This window comes from Myxocyprinus asiaticus, chromosome 48, assembly GCF_019703515.2.
Source record: "Myxocyprinus asiaticus isolate MX2 ecotype Aquarium Trade chromosome 48, UBuf_Myxa_2, whole genome shotgun sequence".
NCBI classification, from domain to species: Eukaryota; Metazoa; Chordata; class Actinopteri; order Cypriniformes; family Catostomidae; genus Myxocyprinus; species Myxocyprinus asiaticus.
This window is the reverse complement of record NC_059391.1, coordinates 15602743-15621784: the sequence shown is the minus strand read 5'-3', so window position 1 is coordinate 15621784 and position 19042 is coordinate 15602743. Positions and strand designations below refer to the sequence as shown.

At 39.4% G+C, this 19042-nt stretch overlaps 1 pseudogene; it reads left to right on the top strand.

The window, feature by feature from the left end:
• Nucleotides 1-1327: 1327 nt before the first annotated feature.
• LOC127437296 (transcription initiation factor TFIID subunit 4-like) overlaps nucleotides 1328-19042 on the top strand; it is an 85495-nt pseudogene continuing 67780 nt past the window's right edge.

Below are 19042 nucleotides of genomic sequence, written 5' to 3'. Positions count from 1 at the left end.
GAAAACTCACTGCTGCGTTTCATTTACGCAGAGCGATGTGAATCCAATTCACGTAAACTAATTTAAGATGATCTATTTTATAATCGTTTATAAACTGAGAGTGAGATATATTATACATTTAATCAAATAGCATAATTAGTCTGTGCAATTCATTAATTATTTACACAATGTCAAGGCAAACGTTTGATTTATTGTCATGGTCTGCACCTTGAAGAGATTAAAAGGCATGAAAGAAATGAATTTTTACATTTTTCTACTGCTCTTTTACCTATTTTATTACAACATTTAAATGTGACATCTTTCCAGTGTATATACTGTTATTCTAATCCAAAAACGGCACCACATTTGTTTGCTGAGTGTGATTATGTAATGGAGTTCTGGAAAGTCACTGTTTTTTGTTTTCTTTTGAATTCATAACAATTTTTTTATTTTTGATGTATGACTGTATTTTTTTTTTTAATGGGATACTGGATTGGATGTGAAGAGTGATAAGTTCAAAGTGTCAACACTTTCAGGACCATTTCTTATAAAGAAATGCAAGGTTACCCCTTCAAATCCAACTTGAGCCTTTTCTATATAGATTTAAAATGTATTTATGACTCAATGTATTCTACTTCAAACAAGAAAGCAATAAAAACATATCTTTTATTAAAAAGAATTACTGACTCATGGGAAAGATAACTGTTCAGGAGAGTTATCTGGAGACGTTATTGACTGACTAATTGATTGATTGAATGTATTTGTATTTTATCTATTTAGTTTTGTTGTTTTATATACTTATTTACTGTATTTATGTGCTTTTTAATTCAGTTATTCACATGTTTATGTTATGTTGTCTTTGGATTTTTGCTGTATATCCTCTGTTCTGTTTCTAAATTCAAAAGTATTAAATTAAACAACTTTAGGCTTTTCTGTATTTATTTAAAATTATTTTAGGACTCCATGTGTTCCACTTCAAACAGGACAGCGATCAAAACATCTATTGTATTGAATTATTGACTCATTGGAAAGATACCTGTTCAATGGTATGTTATTGGATTTGTTTTAATTTGCATTTTTTATAGATTAGTAATTTTATTAACTTATTGTTGTTGTTTTTATGTTTGTAACGTTGTTTATGTGCTTTATTTTTATTTAATTATTCACTTGTTTATTTTATTTTTATTTGGCTGGCCATTTGCTGTATTTATATCTTATGTACTGTTTCTAAATTAGAAATATAATAATAAATAAATAAAAAATAAATAAAATGCGTTTCTTTATATTTTGTGCGCCGTACTGGTCTGTATATGACAGGCTTATTACGACAACAGCTGTAAATTACACCATGATGTCATCACGTTTCCCACAGTGCCTCAGCAGCAGCACACTCGACGCACGCGCAGTGCGCATTTCTCGAGCGTCTCTCAAAGATGGCGGGTGTCCCCGATCCACTGGAAGATATGCTCTATTCTGAAGTGGACGAGAAAGCCGTCAGTGACCTCGTAGGCTCGTTAGAATCACAGCTCGGTGGACAGAACAAGGCGGTGGGTCCGCAAGGCGAGGTCAGGAGACCAGGGTCGTCCTCAAATGCGATAAATCCACACTTGGGAAAATTACTGCCCGCCCAAGTAGGAACAACACAAGAGCAGCGGCGGCAGTCAGAACGAAAACAGGAGGGAAACTCGCAAGAAAACGGTCCGGACAGGATACAAGCGTCCAGTAATGTCCCTTCCACCTCTAATTTATCTAGTAGCTCGGCATCTTTTGTTACTGCTACGAATCAGGTGCAGTATCATTCAGTAGGAGCAACAGCATCAAATCCATCAACTTTGTCAAGTGACGCAGCACCAACAACAGACTCGCATCCCAATACAAATCACATTGCGTCTGCTATCCGGACTGTTCCCGCCAGAATACAGACTGTGAACGGAGGCAGTGGCGCACTGAACTCTTCTGTAATCGCCTCTGCTCCTGCCTCTGTGGCGGGATTGCAAGTTGAAGCAGCCAGACCGTGCAGTGTAAATGGTATTGACATTGGTTCAGTTGTAGGTAATGGTAAAAGCAACATGTCTGCTCCTACGAGTACAAATACTGCTTTTGTGTCTGCTCAGCCCAATAGTTCACTGCCACATTCAAATAGCCCAGCAGATCCCACCATTGTACTGCACAGGCCTCCTAATACAAGTGTTGTACATAACGGAAGTGACCCCAAAGTCTCAGGATTGCCTGTGCATGGTGCTGGAGTGGGTCTTGTGTCCACTTCAACGGTGGCGTTTACAAACACCGTTGCCAGTGAGCCCAAATCTGACCCTCAAAGCCAGCTCAAAGCAATCGTCCCCAACCAGCTCCCTGGTGGTCCTATAGGTTTGCACCCCAGCACACCCACTCAGATGATTGTGTCTAGTGCTATGCAGCCCAGTTCAGTGGTGACCTCACTGCCTGTGGCAAGCACTGCCTCTGCCCTAGCAAAGCCAGCAGCAACCACTCTCTTAGTACAGCCTACGACCCTGTTGAGACCCGGCACACCAACTCCTGTGACGGCAACGGCGACACCCCCACAGCGACCAGGGGCTCCTGCGACACAGCTGATTGTCAGGCCACCGCAACAGACAACTATTCAGCTACCTCCAGGATTCACCATACCACCAGGTAAGGGCTGTGGAATAGTTCAGTTAGGGGAGCATCTTCATAAAGAACGTCTTTTAAAGGTATAGTTGAACTAAAAAGTGTTGTTCCAAAGCCAAATTACTTCTGTGGAACACAAAAGGAGATGTTAGGCAGGATGTTAGCCTCGGTCACCATTCAATTTCATTGCATCTTTTTTTCCATGCATTGAAAGTGAATGGTGGTTGAGGCTGTCTTTCTGTTAAACATCTGATCTTGAGTTCCATGGGAGAAATATGACATGATACGGAACAATATGAGCGTGAGCAAATTATTTTGGGTGAACTATTCCTTAAAAGAATACATCACCCAAAAAAGCAAATCATTTACTCACCCTTATGCCATCCCAGATGTGTATGACTTTCCTCTGCAGAACACAAACAAAAATATTTAGAAGAATAAATGAGATCTGTTGCTCCATACAATGCAAGTGAATGGTGGCCAGAACTTTGAAGCTCCAAAAAGCACATTAAGTCAGCATAAAATTAATCCATACGGCCCCAGTAGTTAAATCCTTATCTTCAGAAGTGATATAAGTGTGGGTGAGAAACAGATCAATATTTAAATATTTTTTTACTATAAATCTCCACCTTTGACCAGCCCCGACTAGTAGGTGGCAAATTGCATGAAGATGCGTATGCAATGAAGATTATGCATGTGAAAGAAAAATGTAAAAGTGAAAGTGGAGATTTATAGTAAAAAAGGACATCAATATCTGCTTCTTACCCATGCTGATCATATCACTTCTGAAGATATGGATTTTTTTCGTGTGTTTTTTTTTTTTTGTTGTTGTGGATTTTCTCTCCAATTTGGAATGCCCAATTTTTAGTCCTGGTGGTGGCGTAGTGACTTGCTTCAATCCGGGTGGCGGAGGACAAATCTCAGTTGCCTCTGCGTCTGAGATGGTCAATCCACGCATTTTATCACGTGGCTTGTTGAGCTCGTTACCGCGGAGACGAGCGCGTGTGGAGGCTCCACACTGTTCACCACGGCATCCACACACAACACACCACGCGCCCCACCGAGAGCGAGAACCACATTATAGTGACCACGAGGAGGTTAACCCGACATAACTCTACCCACCCTAGCAACCGGGCCAATTGGTTGCTTAGGAAGCCTGACTGGAGTCACTCAGCACACCCTGGATTCGAACTTGCAACTCCAGGTGTGGTAGTCAGCGTCTTTACTTGCTGAGTTACCCAGGCCCCCCCGAAGATATGGATTAAAAAACTGAGTCGTATGGATTACTTTTATGCTGCCTTTATTTGCTTTTTGGAGCATCAAAGTTCTGGCCACCATTCACTTGCATTGTATGGACCTACAGAGCTGAGATATTCTTCTAAAAATATGTGTGTTCTGCAGAAGACAGAAACTTATACACAACACATCTGGGATGGCGTGAATAAATGAAGAGAAAATGTTCATTTTTGGGTGAACTACTCCTTTAACAAATGCTGTTTATGTATCTCTTTTAATACCCTTAAGCATTTTAGGAAAATTTGTTGAGTAATTAATGGTTTCGTTGCTTAGTTTATGCATCCTTGAGTACTGTTCCTACAGCATCAGGGTACTGAATCATACAGCACTAACAAGTGACTCCTGTGTTGATGTTTTTCACTTTGTCATTTTGTTGTTCTGCACTAGGCATGGTGCTGGTACGTACAGAAGCTGGTCAGCTGGCATTGGTTCCCCAGCAGGTCCTTGCCCAGGCTAAAGCTCAAAATCAAAATAAAGGCACACTGTCTCCGAGACCTGCCACACCTACTGCTGGAGCAGCTTTCAGAGTCGCCACACCTGTTGCCCAGGTATGACCAAGACAAGTATTCTGAATGCATTTTGAATTTGTGTTGGATGTGTCACAGTTTTAGCAACAAATAGTATTTCAGGCCATTTTTTTAGATTTATTTCCTTTCTCAGCAGTCCTCTCTAACTACGTAAGGCATCTATATGTCCAATCCCTCCTAAGACTAAAGTGATACATGCCACCAGCGCTGCAGTACAAATACTGTAGTTATTTTCCCCCCTGATTGAAAAGACTCACAAAGCTTGCTTATAGTGCTAAATTACTGTACAAACCTTCGTAATGATTATGCACCACAATGTCTTGGATCACATCATTCAAAACGTTTACATGCGCAGCTATAATCGAGATACAGCAGGTTTTTGCATTGTTGAGCTACAGTCTTGTTGCATCTGTCTGTCCAAATGTACATTACAAAATGTTTAATCAAATATTTGATCCAATTGTGGTCCGATTAATGTGTATACATGCTGATAGAAGCCAAGCTAAAATCATGTTATCTACTGTAGGTCTGTTTATCCATGTTCTCACTTTTCTTAATGGCCGATATCTAGAGAGCAGGGTGCCGATATATCACACAATTTAATATAGTAGTAAATGACATACATAATTTGGCTAAAAATGAATGAACTTTTATTTAGCATTATATTTACTCAAAATTGCACACAAAGTTTAATACAAAAATAAATTGGATGTTTAGATGGTAGATAGCAGTTTCTGTTTAGTCCTCTAATTTTAGTAAATGTTTGCACATGAAGAAATTGTGATACATGAGGAAGAATGAAATGACAGTACACACAGTAGTCCAGCAACCATGGACAGTGTGTGTGCATTAGCAATCGTATTTGAATGAATGGCAATGGAGTGTCACGGACGTATCGTCTCACAACATTTGTGTGTCAAAGGGACACAGTTTTGATCTAGGCTATTATAATATGCGCTTCAGTGGAAGATATAGGAGAGCTCAAAAGGAAGAAAAAAGAGAGAGAGAGAAAATTTAAATACAAGCTCTGTTAACATCACGAGCTTGTGCACTTCTGTTGTGGCTCTGATATTCGGACCGTTTAAATGAGACTGTGTTGCACACAGGTTTTTAATTGTGGTAACACGATGGCACATAACAACAAAGAGAACTGTTATTGGCAATATATCGGTTGACTACTATCACTGTCAGACGCCCTGAATCGCTGTTCTGCTCGCATTACACAACATGCTTTCTTGTCCTCTGTCATCATCTTGTCGTAGCAGCATTCATATTCCACAACAGAACGCAGATGATGTGCACAAACTACTACATCTTTGGTCAAGAGGTATCCCCATTCAACAGGGAAAAAACTTTTTTTTTCCTCACATAAATCATGTGAGAAATTAGAGCGATCAAGAGATATTTCCAGAAATAGATGGTCACAATCAGCTTGCTGTCCAAAAGTTGTCAGTGTGCTGACTTTTTCTGAAAAACAAAAGAAGAGATGAAAAAAGAAAAATCGTTGTCGCTGCATCACTCAGACTATGAAATTATGTGGTGATAATATCAAACATGCTTGAAAATATCGCAGCGTCTGTGACCGCTTGAAAGGGTTAGTTCACCCAAAAATGAAAATTCTCTCATCATTTACTCACCCTCATGATATCCCAAGTATGTATGACTTATTTTTTCAGCAGAAGACATTTTAAGAAAAATAGAAAAATATCTTAGCCCAGTAGGTCTTTAAAATGCATGTGGATGATGATCAGACCTTTGAAGCTTCAAAAATCACAGACAGTCATCCATATGACTCCAGAGGTTAAATTATTGTCTTCTAAAGCAGCATGCAATGGTGCAAAAAGATCAGTATTTTAGTACTTTTTAACTATAAACCATCGCTTCCAGTCAGCAGCGGTATGCGTGTGTGACGTAATTGCGTTGGCATGTGAGATGCAAGAACTGAGGCACTTGCGACACACCCGGGAGAGCAGCACTGTACAGAAGCATCGTTGGTTTTGGTTTAGTTCTGTATTTTTATCTGTATTGTTTGTTTACTCATAATGGTGCGTTTGTATGCTTATCCTGGATGTCTCAACAGAGAGAAGAATACGTCACACGAGAGACCATGTGAACTCCGTGCTCTTGTTAATGCACATACTGCTGCTGACCAGAAGAGATGGTTAATAGTTAAAAAGTACTTAAATATTGATCTTTTTCGCACCTGTCTGTGTGATTGATTTTTGGAGCTTCAAAGTTCTGGCCACCATCCACTTCCATTTTAAGGACCTACTGATCTGAGATATTTTTCTGTTTTTCTTCAAATGTGTTCTGAAAATTGGACTGGTACGATATCAGTCAGATTTAAGGGTTTGCATGACATTTTAAAAAGACAAATTATTGATTTGGTCTAATTCAGGGGTTCTCAAAGGGGGCAGTACCACCCCCCAGGGGGCGTTCAAAGGATGCCAGGGGGCGCTGAGAGCAAATTAGTGGAGAGGGGGGCATTAGGTTACAAATGGTGGGAGTTTAATAATCAACTCTATCGTCAAGTTCCTCTTTGCATTAAAATATTTATCTAGACTTGGAGTATATCAGTTGGTTCTCAATTATATAGGTTGGTACACATTTGTACTTTGAAGTCTAGCGACGCATCTGAAGTATCTGGTTTAGCAGCGTCAAATACAACCTCGGCTAATGCACCTGTATGGCTCTGTAGATGGATACGGCTCAATGGACAGAGCAGCGTGAGCGCAAAGCTCTTAAAGCTCGAGCTCTTAAACTTGCAGCTTTGCGGGAATCAGTGAGAAGCAAGGCATGAGAAGCAGAAACCATTTGAATTTGGCACAGAATTCTACATCACCACCCTTGAATTTGGGCTAAGGGAATGAATTAGGGGGCATTAATAAAAAAAAAAAAGTTGAGAACCATTGGTCTAATTCAAATGGACCATTTAAAATGCATGTAAATGTACTTTTTTCTCTATAGATTCTTTGTTGTTGAATAGTTGTAGTTGTTGAATAGAAATGTTGGTTTAATTGTGTGCCTTCTCATTAGTTCTAACTACATGCCAATGCAATGCTATTTTATAACACACATTAATGTTTATTTTTTTATGAAAATACCATAGAAACATCCAGTTTGTGAGTCAGAGATTAATTCAACCGCTCTGACAGATTCAACGAGCAATTCATTAGACTAGAAAAAATGTTGTCTGTGAGGATGTTTTTGTTTAAATAAGTCCATGAATAATTTTTTTATTTATTAATTAACTTCATACAAAGTGCAGAAAACCCTGTGTCTTTAAAACAGCACAAATTCTCCCAGGCATACTTGCAGTTTTTCAAGGTTTATTTATTTATTTATTTGGCTTGTTTTCTGCAAAATGTATTTATTTCTTTTGCTGTGATGCTGAAGATTCAGTAGCAGTTCAGAAAACACTAGGTGATATTACATCAGTGTTCTTAACTCTGTATGCTTTTTTCCAGCAGCAAAAGTCTGCGGTGGTTACAATTACCTCCGCTCAGAAGCCCACCACTACAGTCATTACAGCGGGGGCCCGTGTTCAGCCTGCACCACCACAGACAGTCCTCAAACCATCTCTGACTCCGCAGAGTCCCAGCACAACCTCTGCAGCAGCCCCTGCTAACAGAGCCCCTGTCCTCTCTCAGGTAGCACTTCTTCTAATGCAGTTGAGCTGTTTCCATTCATAATGTGAGTTTGACTACGCATTATGGATTCTAATTCATTCCAATACTTTATTTTAGGAAATGCAAGAAAATGTAAAGAAGTGCAAGAACTTTCTAGCAACACTCATCAAACTGGCATCCCATAATTCCCCCTCGCCAGAAACTTCTCGGAATGTAAAAGCACTAGTGCAGGATTTGTTGGTAAGCCTGATTAGGTGTTTAAATGTTGATTTTTTGCAAAAACAACCTTCCTAATTGTTTGCATAATTGCCCACTTTGGTTAATTTTACTCACATGATTTGATATTGTGACATCTTAAATGACAAATAACAAAACTTTTTCTAGTGCTATTCTCATACTCAACTGTAGATGTCAGTAATTGATTTACTTAAACTTGAACTAGTTATTGAAACTTACAGTGCCTACAGCTGCCCCAAAAAGATCACTTAAGCATTACTTAAAAATGTATTGATTGTATTGCGTTAGATATCCAAATATCCAAATGTTTGGCCTCTGTTTACAAACGAGGCTAGAATTTTTCAAAAATAACTTTTCTCAGGCTTTTTTGCTGATGAAGACAGTTCCCCCACACATTTTGACAACCAAAAAAATGTCCAAATACATGTTGTCTTAATTTTTAAACTATAGAGATATTTCTTTATCATTTGAAACCTGACAAACTTTGTGAAATGCTTTGTTTGAAAAATGTGTTTGTACGATACTTCTTTTTACAAATAATGGCACTTGATTTGCTGTATTTTGTTGTATTATAATACATAGACAGACATACATTGTGTGGCTTCAGTGTCAACATATGTTTTGGGGCCATATTGCAATAGTAATCATGTAAAATTTGCCTTTTAAAATCTACAAAGGATGCAAAAATTGAGCCTGAGGAGTTTACAAATCGCCTGCAGACAGAATTGAAATCATCTCCTCAACCTTATCTGATCCCTTTTCTAAAGGTATGACTTGTAACTTTGTTATAAAGCACTTCTACTGCTTTGAATGCAATTGGTCTCATTCGCTAAGAAATGCATACAAATTACATATTTATGTGCACAGCATAAGTTCTCACGCATAATTTATGCCAGATTCAGAACAGGTGCGTATGGACACAAATTTGCTCTCTTGTTCTAACTTTGATAAATTAGGTAATTTTATAAAATGTACAAGCGATCTCCAAATAAGGGCTTTCTACACTAATGTATGTAAAAAATAACATTTTAACTTTACACTTTTTTTTTTTCTTTATTTTTTTTCCTCCCCTTTTTCTCCCCAATTTGGAATGCCCAATTCCCAATGTGCTGTTAGTCCTTGTGGTGGCATAGTGACTCGCCTCAATCTGGGTGGCGGAGGACAAATCTCAGTTGCCTCCGTGTCTGAGACCGTCAATCCGCGCATCTTATCACGTGGCCTGTTGAGCACGTTACCGCGGAGACATAGCGCGTGTGGAGGCTTCACGCTATTCTCCTCAGCATCCACGCACAACTCACCACGAGAACCACATTATAGTGACCACAAGGAGGTTACCTCATGTGACTCTACCCTCCCTAGCAACCGGGCCAATTTGGTTGCTTGGGAGACCTGACTGGAGTCACTCAGCACGCCCTGGATTCGAACTCGCGACTCCAGGGGTGGTAGTCAGCATCAATACTTGCTGAGCTACCCAGGCCCCCCACTTTACACATTTTTAATGCTTCTGAGTCTGAGATTTTTGCATGTGTGGTTTCAGATAATTCTAATTTTTGTTCGTAAATTTAGAATAAGTTTAAGTGTGACCTTATTAATCATGATCTCTTTATGAAAACATTTCACATAAATATGTTGCATATGCACAGTTAGTGAATGAGGCCCGATGTTCTTAATTACAAAAAAACCCAAAGACACATCTAAATACAAATGCTGCTATTGCTTTTTTACTTAAAGTTGATGTTTTCCCCTCTCTTTGTACAGAAAAGCTTGCCTGCTCTGCGTCTCACTCTTCTGAACTCCCAGCAGTCTTTAACTCAATTGTCTCAGACCTCCACCACCTCCAGCCCTCTGTCAGTCAACACCATTAAAGCCCCAGCGCCGAGCACCCTACCCACCACCATATCTACAATCCGACCGGCTACTTCCATGGCTCCAACCACCACCATGGTATCTGTGATGTTCTTATACTGTATATATTTTAGTTTTTATATTTTTAGTGGCAGTCCTTACTGTAGTTTACTTGAATCTGTTTAAAAATCTGTTTAATTTTGCTGTTCTGTTTGGTGACTCTAGTGGGGCAGAAATTACACACTTCAGCTTCAAGATTAATTAGTTGACGAGTCCTTCAGGCTTTCCCTCTGGTTTTGTTCCTTAGGCTGTTAAGAGGCCTGGAGTTCAGGCCACACCCACACGGATGCCGGTGGTGATCACACATACAGTTCGTGCTCAAAGTAAGCTATTAGTGAACCACATAAAATAGATCTGAGTCCATTTCAGAACCCATTAAAGGAAAGTTATTGAGACTTAAGTGTTCCTTTTCACATACAATAGACCAAAGGGCGCACACCCTGGTGTAATTAGGAGTTTTTATTGCAGGTGCTGTTGGGACACCTTTTCAAGCAAGGAACCCCATGGGTGTGGCTCTGCAAGCCTCAGCCAATCAGAAACAGAAGCTGAATGACCCTGGCGGCGGGACTTTCAGGTAGTATTCCTAAGAGTCCAGTAGGAGGCAGTGTTTCTCTAGGATTGTGGGGGGTTTTCATGGCATTGGGGCACAACAGAATTTGAAAATGTAAGAATGGGTGTGATGGTATGAAGTCATTGTTCAGGACTATTATTTATCATTTTAATAAAGAAAAATTAAAAATAAGTTAATTGAAAGTAAACCCATCCTTCATTAAACGTGTCTTTAAAATTCTTATTAAAACAGAAATAGTATCCGAATGAAGAGTTCCAGATAGCTGAATCTTTTCTCTAACTTCAAAAATAGGCATGATCAAATTGTATATACTAGTTGTCGAATAGGTCATTCTAGACTGACACATGAATTTTTATTAAAAGGTGAAGAACCTCTGTCATGTCTTTCTTGTCAGACTATACTGACTATTAAGCACATTTTATTGGATTGCGCTGCTTTTAATACTACTAGACAAAAGGTTTTACTCGGAAACAAGCTTATCAGACATTTTTAAAAATATATCACATAAAAATATTTTAGAGTTTCTGTCTAACATAAAACAAAATTCCTTATCTAATTTTTATGTTTTTGATACTTAATCTGTTCTCGCCGCGTGGATAGCCTTGTTGCTGACATGGCGTTAAAAATAAACAAACAAATAAATAAATAAATATTCCAGATAGCTGCGTAAAAAAGATAAGATGTGTATGTATTTACAGTGTGGACCAAATACCTGAGACCACATTAAAAATCGTAAAAAAAAAAAAAAAAACTGAGAGGAAACAAAGTTTTACAGTTTTTGCAAAATTACAACAAAGAAAAGTAATTCTCAAATCATGCTCGAGTGCATGCTGTCATTAAAGTAAAAAGACACACTAAATACTAAGTAATTCAAAAATTCATGTCAATTTTTATGTTCAAAGTTTCACTCAATAATATAATTTGTAAATACAAAAATTATATTAAAGTGCAAAAGAGAGGTCACTAGTGGTCTCAGATTTTTGCTTCCCACTTTGAATATATACCTACCTACATTCCCATTCTCTTGAATTGTGTCTGCAGGGATGATGATGACATCAATGATGTGGCGTCAATGGCTGGCGTGAACCTGAATGAGGAAAATGCCCGTATCCTGGCCACGGGTTCAGAACTCGTGGGCACCCAGATCCGTTCTTGTAAGGACGAGGCCTTCCTTCCTGCCAGTCTTCTTCACAGACGTCTTCTGGAGACTGGTATGAAACAGCTTGCCGCCACAATACTCTCAGTCTGCCAATGTTACTTGTCAGGATCGGTTTCTCTTGGCAAGTTTACAATCGTAAAAAGGGTTAGGCTGTCCCGTTACTGTGTGGGCAGTTAATATTCCATCTAATTATAGTATCAATGTTGACTGATGACATTTGATGGTGGATCTCCAAATGGGTGTGGAATTATGAATGGATTTAAACAAAAAGCTGATGAAAGCTACTCCGATGAGACAGGCAAGATGTGTCACTCTTTTTTTAAGCTCTAATATTCGCCTGCTTGATTTTAGATCCGCATAATTAAAGACTAGCAGTTTTTCACAAAAAAGGCACATGCATGATTCTGCCTCACTCTAGACTAGGCTTGTCTAGGAAGTAGATTAAAATTCCAGACCATGGCTAGAGTTGCCTCTTTAAAAAGCAGAGAACCTATATATACAGTAGATATCCTTGTTCCATGGAAACGGTGCTGAACTGGTGAACATCTCATAGAACCGGCCCACGTGACTTAAAGGCATAGTTCACCCAAAAATGAAAATTCTCTCATTTACTCACCCTCATGCCATCCTAAATGTGTATGACTTTCTTTCTTCAGCAGAACACAAACGAAGATTTTTAGAAGAATATCTCAGCTCTGTAGTTCCATACAATGCAAGTGAATGGTGACCAGACCTTTGTAGCTCCAAAAATCACACAAAGGAAACATAAAAGTAATCCATATGACTCCAGTGTTTAAATCCATATCTTCAGAAACGATATAAGAGGTGTGGGAGAGAAACAGATAAAAATGTAATATGGATTTAATATAGATATGGATTTAAACACTGGAGTCATAGGGATTACATTTGTGTTTCATTTATATAATTTTTGGAGCTACAAAGGTCTGATCACCATTCACTTGCATTTTAAGGACCTATAGAGCTGAGATATTTTTCAAGAATTCTTTGTGTAAGACAGTCATCCACATCTGGGATGGCATGAGGGTGAGTAAATGATGAGAGAATTTTTTGGGTGAACAACCCCTTTAAGATCTAAACAATGATTTAACTGACTCCGTTACTACTGTAACCTGCTCTTAAATTAACATGCTGCATTACAGTCTTTGTTTACAAGTCTTACAAGTTTAAAGAGAGTGTTTTAACATCCAGATTTTTTTGAGTTTGCATATTTATGCCATCACAAGCTACTTTTTATGCAACAAAAAGAAGTTCATAGCAATATATTCACTTGCACAAATTACAATATTTGTAAATTGCTTTATTTTAGATGGAAGGGGAAACTGCATACTTAATAACTACATACTTAGTTACAGGATGTATGTTTCCAATTGCCACCTTGGTTATTTCTAGTGTAGACAGCTTCATTGATTTTAATGGGAGCAGGTTAGTTTTGATTTGCAGCATTATTGCCAGCTGTTGTTATTCTGAATACATTTCTTGGTGCAAATATTATCCCCCCGACAGTCTCTGACGTTAGTATTTACTGGTTTGAGACCAGCAGATTTTAGAGGTCGCGCAAAGCCAGTTTCTCCAGCCAAGAACCACCTTTTCTGCAGTGGAAATGTGTGGAACCATTTCGGATTGTATACTGGATCAGGCACTGTGTTGGTAGAAGTGGCGCTATATAGAATTATTGGTGCCGTTCCAAACCCCTCCCCTTTATCTATGCCTCTAAGACCTTTAGTGCAATTCCACTGGTCACTCAAATGCTAAAACGGCCTAATGAATGCCCTGTGTTCTGAGCTTGAGGCCTCCTAAGGCTGTGTATGAATTCTTTATGCGCTGTCTTCTGATGCCTCGATGTCAGTTTGCTGTGTGCTGAAATAAGAGGTTGCCTCGGGCTCCATTCCTGACAAGGTCACTTGCATACACACTCTGAATGTTCCTGCCAACAAACAATGCACATTTCAAGTACTAAACAGAATGGTATCTAAATACTTGTAAACAAATTTGATTTTTTTTTTTTTTAAATTAGAAAATGTTAGTGATGCATGCCTATGTACAAGTTGCCACCACTATTCTAAAGTGTTGAGGGTGGATTCTAGGGTGTTGCTGTGTGGTTGCTAAGGTGTTCTGGGTGGTTGCTTACTGGCCCAGGTCAAAAGAGCCCACCCCCATGTCTTGCCCCCATGATATTCTGGTACCTAGGTATGGCTAGGGACCCTCTTTTAATGTAGTAATAGAAAGTAATAAAGTTGCAAAACACAATTTTCTTCAACAAGCAGCTAAATCTGAGGTACTGTTCATGCCTTAGCAAGCACCACTAACAAGCAAAAAATGAATGTTATATAGTAAAACCCATATGCAGGCTGGTTATTCCCTGTAATTTGCAGGGAATAAAGGTGGGTGGAAGTCTGCTCCCTTTTGTCCCACATTAATCTGATGGAGAAAGTTGTATATCCACAGGAAACAAGGCACCATAATCAAAACTAAGACACTCCAAATGCTTTACATGGCATCTGCATCTGCCATACTCTCCTGTGTTTAACACACTGTTGAGTGTTGTCATCAATACAGATTAGCTAACCTTCACATAAATCATTTTAAAGATCTGCTAAACAGCAGGAGAAATAGTTGAGGCAGGTCTTTGGATCCCTCTCATCCAAAATGCGCCCTCCATTATTGTATTTAAGCAAACTCTCTCCCCCCATGCGCTTGATTTAGCACACAGTGCATACCAATGAGTGCCCACGGATATGTGCTATTACATGGAGCCCGGCTGTGGTTGTTATGCTGTCGCCGGGGGGGGGGGGAGTGTGTTAAAAATGTAAATCTTCCTCCAGGGATGTTCTGCGTGTGTTTGTGTCTGTGACTATTTCAGCTTGATGGCTGGAGGAGGGAAAGGGGAGGTGCATTGCGCCACCTGCTGGATGTGTTTGTGACGGAGGGAGAGTGATAGTAAGTGAGTGTGTGGGTGTGACAAATGCAAAGTGCTGCAGTGAAGTGTTTGCTAGTTACATTTAGGTCATATCATGAGGCAGATTTGAATAAAAATTCAAAACAATAATATTTTAATTGGTCTGGCACTTACTGGGATAGTTCAGCCAAAAATGGAAATTATCATAATTTACACACCCTCATGTTGTTCCAAACCAGTATGACTTTTTTTTTTTTCAGAAGAAAATGAGATGTTAGGCAGAATGTTAACTTCAGTCAGCATTCACTTTCATTATATCTTTTCTCATACATTGAAAGTGAATGGTTACCGAGTCTAGCATTCTGGCTAATATCACCTTTTACGTTCCATGGAAGAAAAGAAGTCAAGGGTGAGTAAATAATGACAGAATTTTCATTTTTGAGTGAACTATTCCTTTTATGGCTCAAAGAACTGCTCTTCACATTTTCATGTTTCCAAACCTTCCAAAGCAACTTTAACGCAAAACTTTGTCTCGTTTCAGCCAAGAAGTTCGGTGTGACAGAGGTGTCAATGGAGACAGTCACTCTCATTTCTCACGCCACTCAGTCCAGGCTGCGCTCCATGCTGGAGAAAGTGTCAGTTGTTGCACAACACCGCACCGACTCCTGCAAAGTAAGAACCAATGCATGAACTACTCACTCCAATGCGCTGAACTTCAAAGAGAAACCACAAACTGACTTTTTCATTATACATCCTTCACGCTGAAAATTTAACTGCAGAGAAAGGTTATTCTTGACCCTAACCTTAGTTTTGACAATGGGAGATACACTCCTAAGACTAGCCGGAGTAGACTTTGTGTCACAAAACCTCTCGCTTTTCTTGTATCAAAACAGTTGATGAAAATGATCACTCACTGGGTTTCCATCCAAATACAGTTGTGCTCAAAAGTTTGCATACCCTTGGAGAATTGGTAATATATGTACCATTTTTAAAGAAAACATGAGTGAGCAGGCAAAACACATTTCTTTTATTTCTTATGGGATTCATATTAAACTGTAGGTTATAACAGAATGGCACAATCATAAAACAAAACATTGCAACAAAGAAAAAAATGAAATGACCCCTGTTCAAAAGTCTGCATACCCTTAGTTCTTAATACTGTGGATTGCCCACTTTAGCATCAATGACAGCATGCAGTCTTTTGTAATAGTTGTCTATGAGGCCCCAAATTCTTGCAGGTGGTATAGCTGCCCATTTGCCATCGTCTTGGCAAAATGCTTCCAGGTCATGCAAAGTCTTTGGTTGTCTTGCATGAACCACACGTTTGAAATCTCCCCACAGTGGCTCGATGATATTAAGGTCAGGAGACTGTGATGGCCACTCCAGAACCTTCACCTTTTTCTGCTGTAACCACTGGAGGGTCAACTTGGCCTTGTGCTTAGGGTCATTGTCACGCTGGAAAGTCCAAGTGCGTCCCATGCGCAGCTTTCGTGCAGAAGAATGCAAATTGTCTGCCAGTATTTTCTGATAACATGCTGCATTCATCTTGCCATCAATTTTCACAAGATTTCCCGTGCCTTTAGAGCTCACACACCCCCAAAACATCAGTGAACCACCACAATGCTTCACAGTGGGGATGGTATTTTTTTCACAAAAGGCCTTGTTGACCCCTCTCCAAACATAGCGCTTATGGTAGTGACCATAAAGCTCTATTTTGGTCTCGTCACTCCAAATTACAGTGGGCCAAAAGCTGTGAGGCGTGTCAAGGTGTTGTCGGGCATATTGTAACCGGGCTTTTTTGTGGCATTGGAGCAGTAAAGGCTTCTTTCTGGCAACTTGACCATGCAGCTCATTTTTATTCAAGTATCGTCGTATTGTACTCCTTGAAACAACCACACCATCTTTTTCCAGAGCAGCCTGTATTTCTCCTGAGGTTACCTGTGGGTTTTTCTTTGTATCCCGAATAATGCTTCTGGCAGTTGTGGCTGAAATCTTTCTTGATCTACCTGACCTTGGCTTGGTATCAGTAGATCCCTGAATTTTCCACTTCTTAATAAGTGATTGAACAGTACTGACTGGCATTTTCAAGGCTTTGGATATCTTTTTATATCCTTTTCCATCTTTATAAAGTTCCATTACCTTGTTACGCAGGTCTTTTGACATTTCTTTTCTGCTCCCCATGGCTCAGTATCTAGCCTGCTCAGTGCATCCACGTGAGAGCTAACGAACTCATTGACTATTTATACACAGACACTAATTGCAATTTAAAAAGTCACAGGTGTAGGAAATTAACCTTTAATTGCCATTTAAACCTGTGTGTGTCACCTTGTGTGTCTGTAACAAGGCCAAACATTCAAGGGTATGTAAACATTTGATCAGGGCCATTTGGGTGATTTCTGTTATCATTATGATTTAAAAAGGAGCAAAACAACTATGTGATAATAAATGGCTTCATATGATCACTATCCTTACATAAAATACTTTTTTGCATGATCAGTCATATTTTCAAAATCAATGCCAAAATGTTAAAATTTCTGCCAGGGTGTGCAAACTTTTGAGCACAACTGTATTTGTATGCATATTTTGGGATAACGCATAAATATACTGGATGGAAGCACCAAGATGTGAATAAAATTCCAAAATGTGCCGGAAAAAAAAAACTTTAATCGCTTGAAGTGGATACATTTTTATTCTGTAAGAAGATTAACTATAATGGAACACATTTACTAATTAAATTCCTAGATGCGTATCAAAAAACATCATGCGACTGCCTCAACTCACATGACTGAATAATTGTTGTCATTCCCAAATAAGCATGTATAATATCAGCAAGGACACCTACATTTGATACAAGGTAAATTAAAGCTAATAACTTAACGTTAATTAATATACATATTGATTCAGGTCTTTAAAGATTTCAAAGCATCATAGTGAGTGTGTTATGAGACGTTATAAGCAGTTCTGTTTACTTACACTATGTTATCAGGTGTATAATTGCCATGAAATTACTTTTTTCTCTTTTCAAGTGGCTGTTATGATCATTAGGGCCTAAGCCCTGAAAGTGCGGAGGCCCTATTGTTCTTCTAAGGATTTTTCTTTATTCTTCTTTTCAAGGTTTTCGGTACTTTTGAGGTACTTAACGTGTGTGAAAACTCTTGAAAGTTTGCACACACATCAGAGTCGTTGGCCTTTATGGCTGGGAAAAATTGCAGGGGGGCTTTGTAGTGCCACCTAGAAGATGGGCCTGTTCGAGGTGGGGGGGGGGTTTCTGTAGCACATCACATTTGAGCTATCATCACCAAACTTTGTACACCTATAGATCTCTTCAAGCCGGACAACTTTTGCGCTGACAGTCATAAGCTCCGCCCAACAGGAAGTCGACCATTTTGGATTGTTTGAAAAATGCATGCTCTGGAATTTGAAATACTCCTCCTATGGATTTCATGTTACAGGTACCAAATGTGGGCGACATCATGCCAAGACATTGCTAAAATGCAAACAGATTTTTGATATATCGAACAACATTGCCATGGCAATGCGATAAATTAACGTCAAAAAATTTGAAAAAGGAAGTGTCTAATATTTTCTGTGTGTATCGAGTGATTTACATCAAAATTATTACATCAACCAATAATCTTCTCAGCAGTCCGAATTGTCCTTTGTAGTCTTCTGATGTCTGATTTCGTAGCTGAACCAAACCAGACAGTTATTGAAGAGCAGAGGACAGACTCAATGACCGCTGAGTAGAACTGTATCAGCAGTGCCTCAGTTCCTCAGCTGGTGAAGGAAGTACAACATCTGCTGGGCCTTTTTCACAATGGAGTCAATGTGTGTCTCCCACTTCAGGTCCTGTGAGATGGTAGTGCCCAGGAACCTGAATGACTCCACTGCTGTCACAGTGCTGTTTAGAATGGTGAGGGGAGTCAGTGTTGGGGTGTTCCTTCTAAAGTCCACAATCATCTACACCATTTTGAGCGTGTTCAGCTCATTGTTGTTTTGACTGCACCAGACAGCCAGCTGTTCATCCTCCCTTCTGTATGCAGCCTCATCGTCATCTCGGATGAGGCCGATGACAGTGGTGTCGTCTGCAAACTTCAGGAGCTTGACAGAGGGGTCCTTGGCGATGCAGTCATTGGTGTAGAGGGAGAAGAGTAGTGGAGAGATCATACATCCCTGGGGTGCACCCGTGCTGAT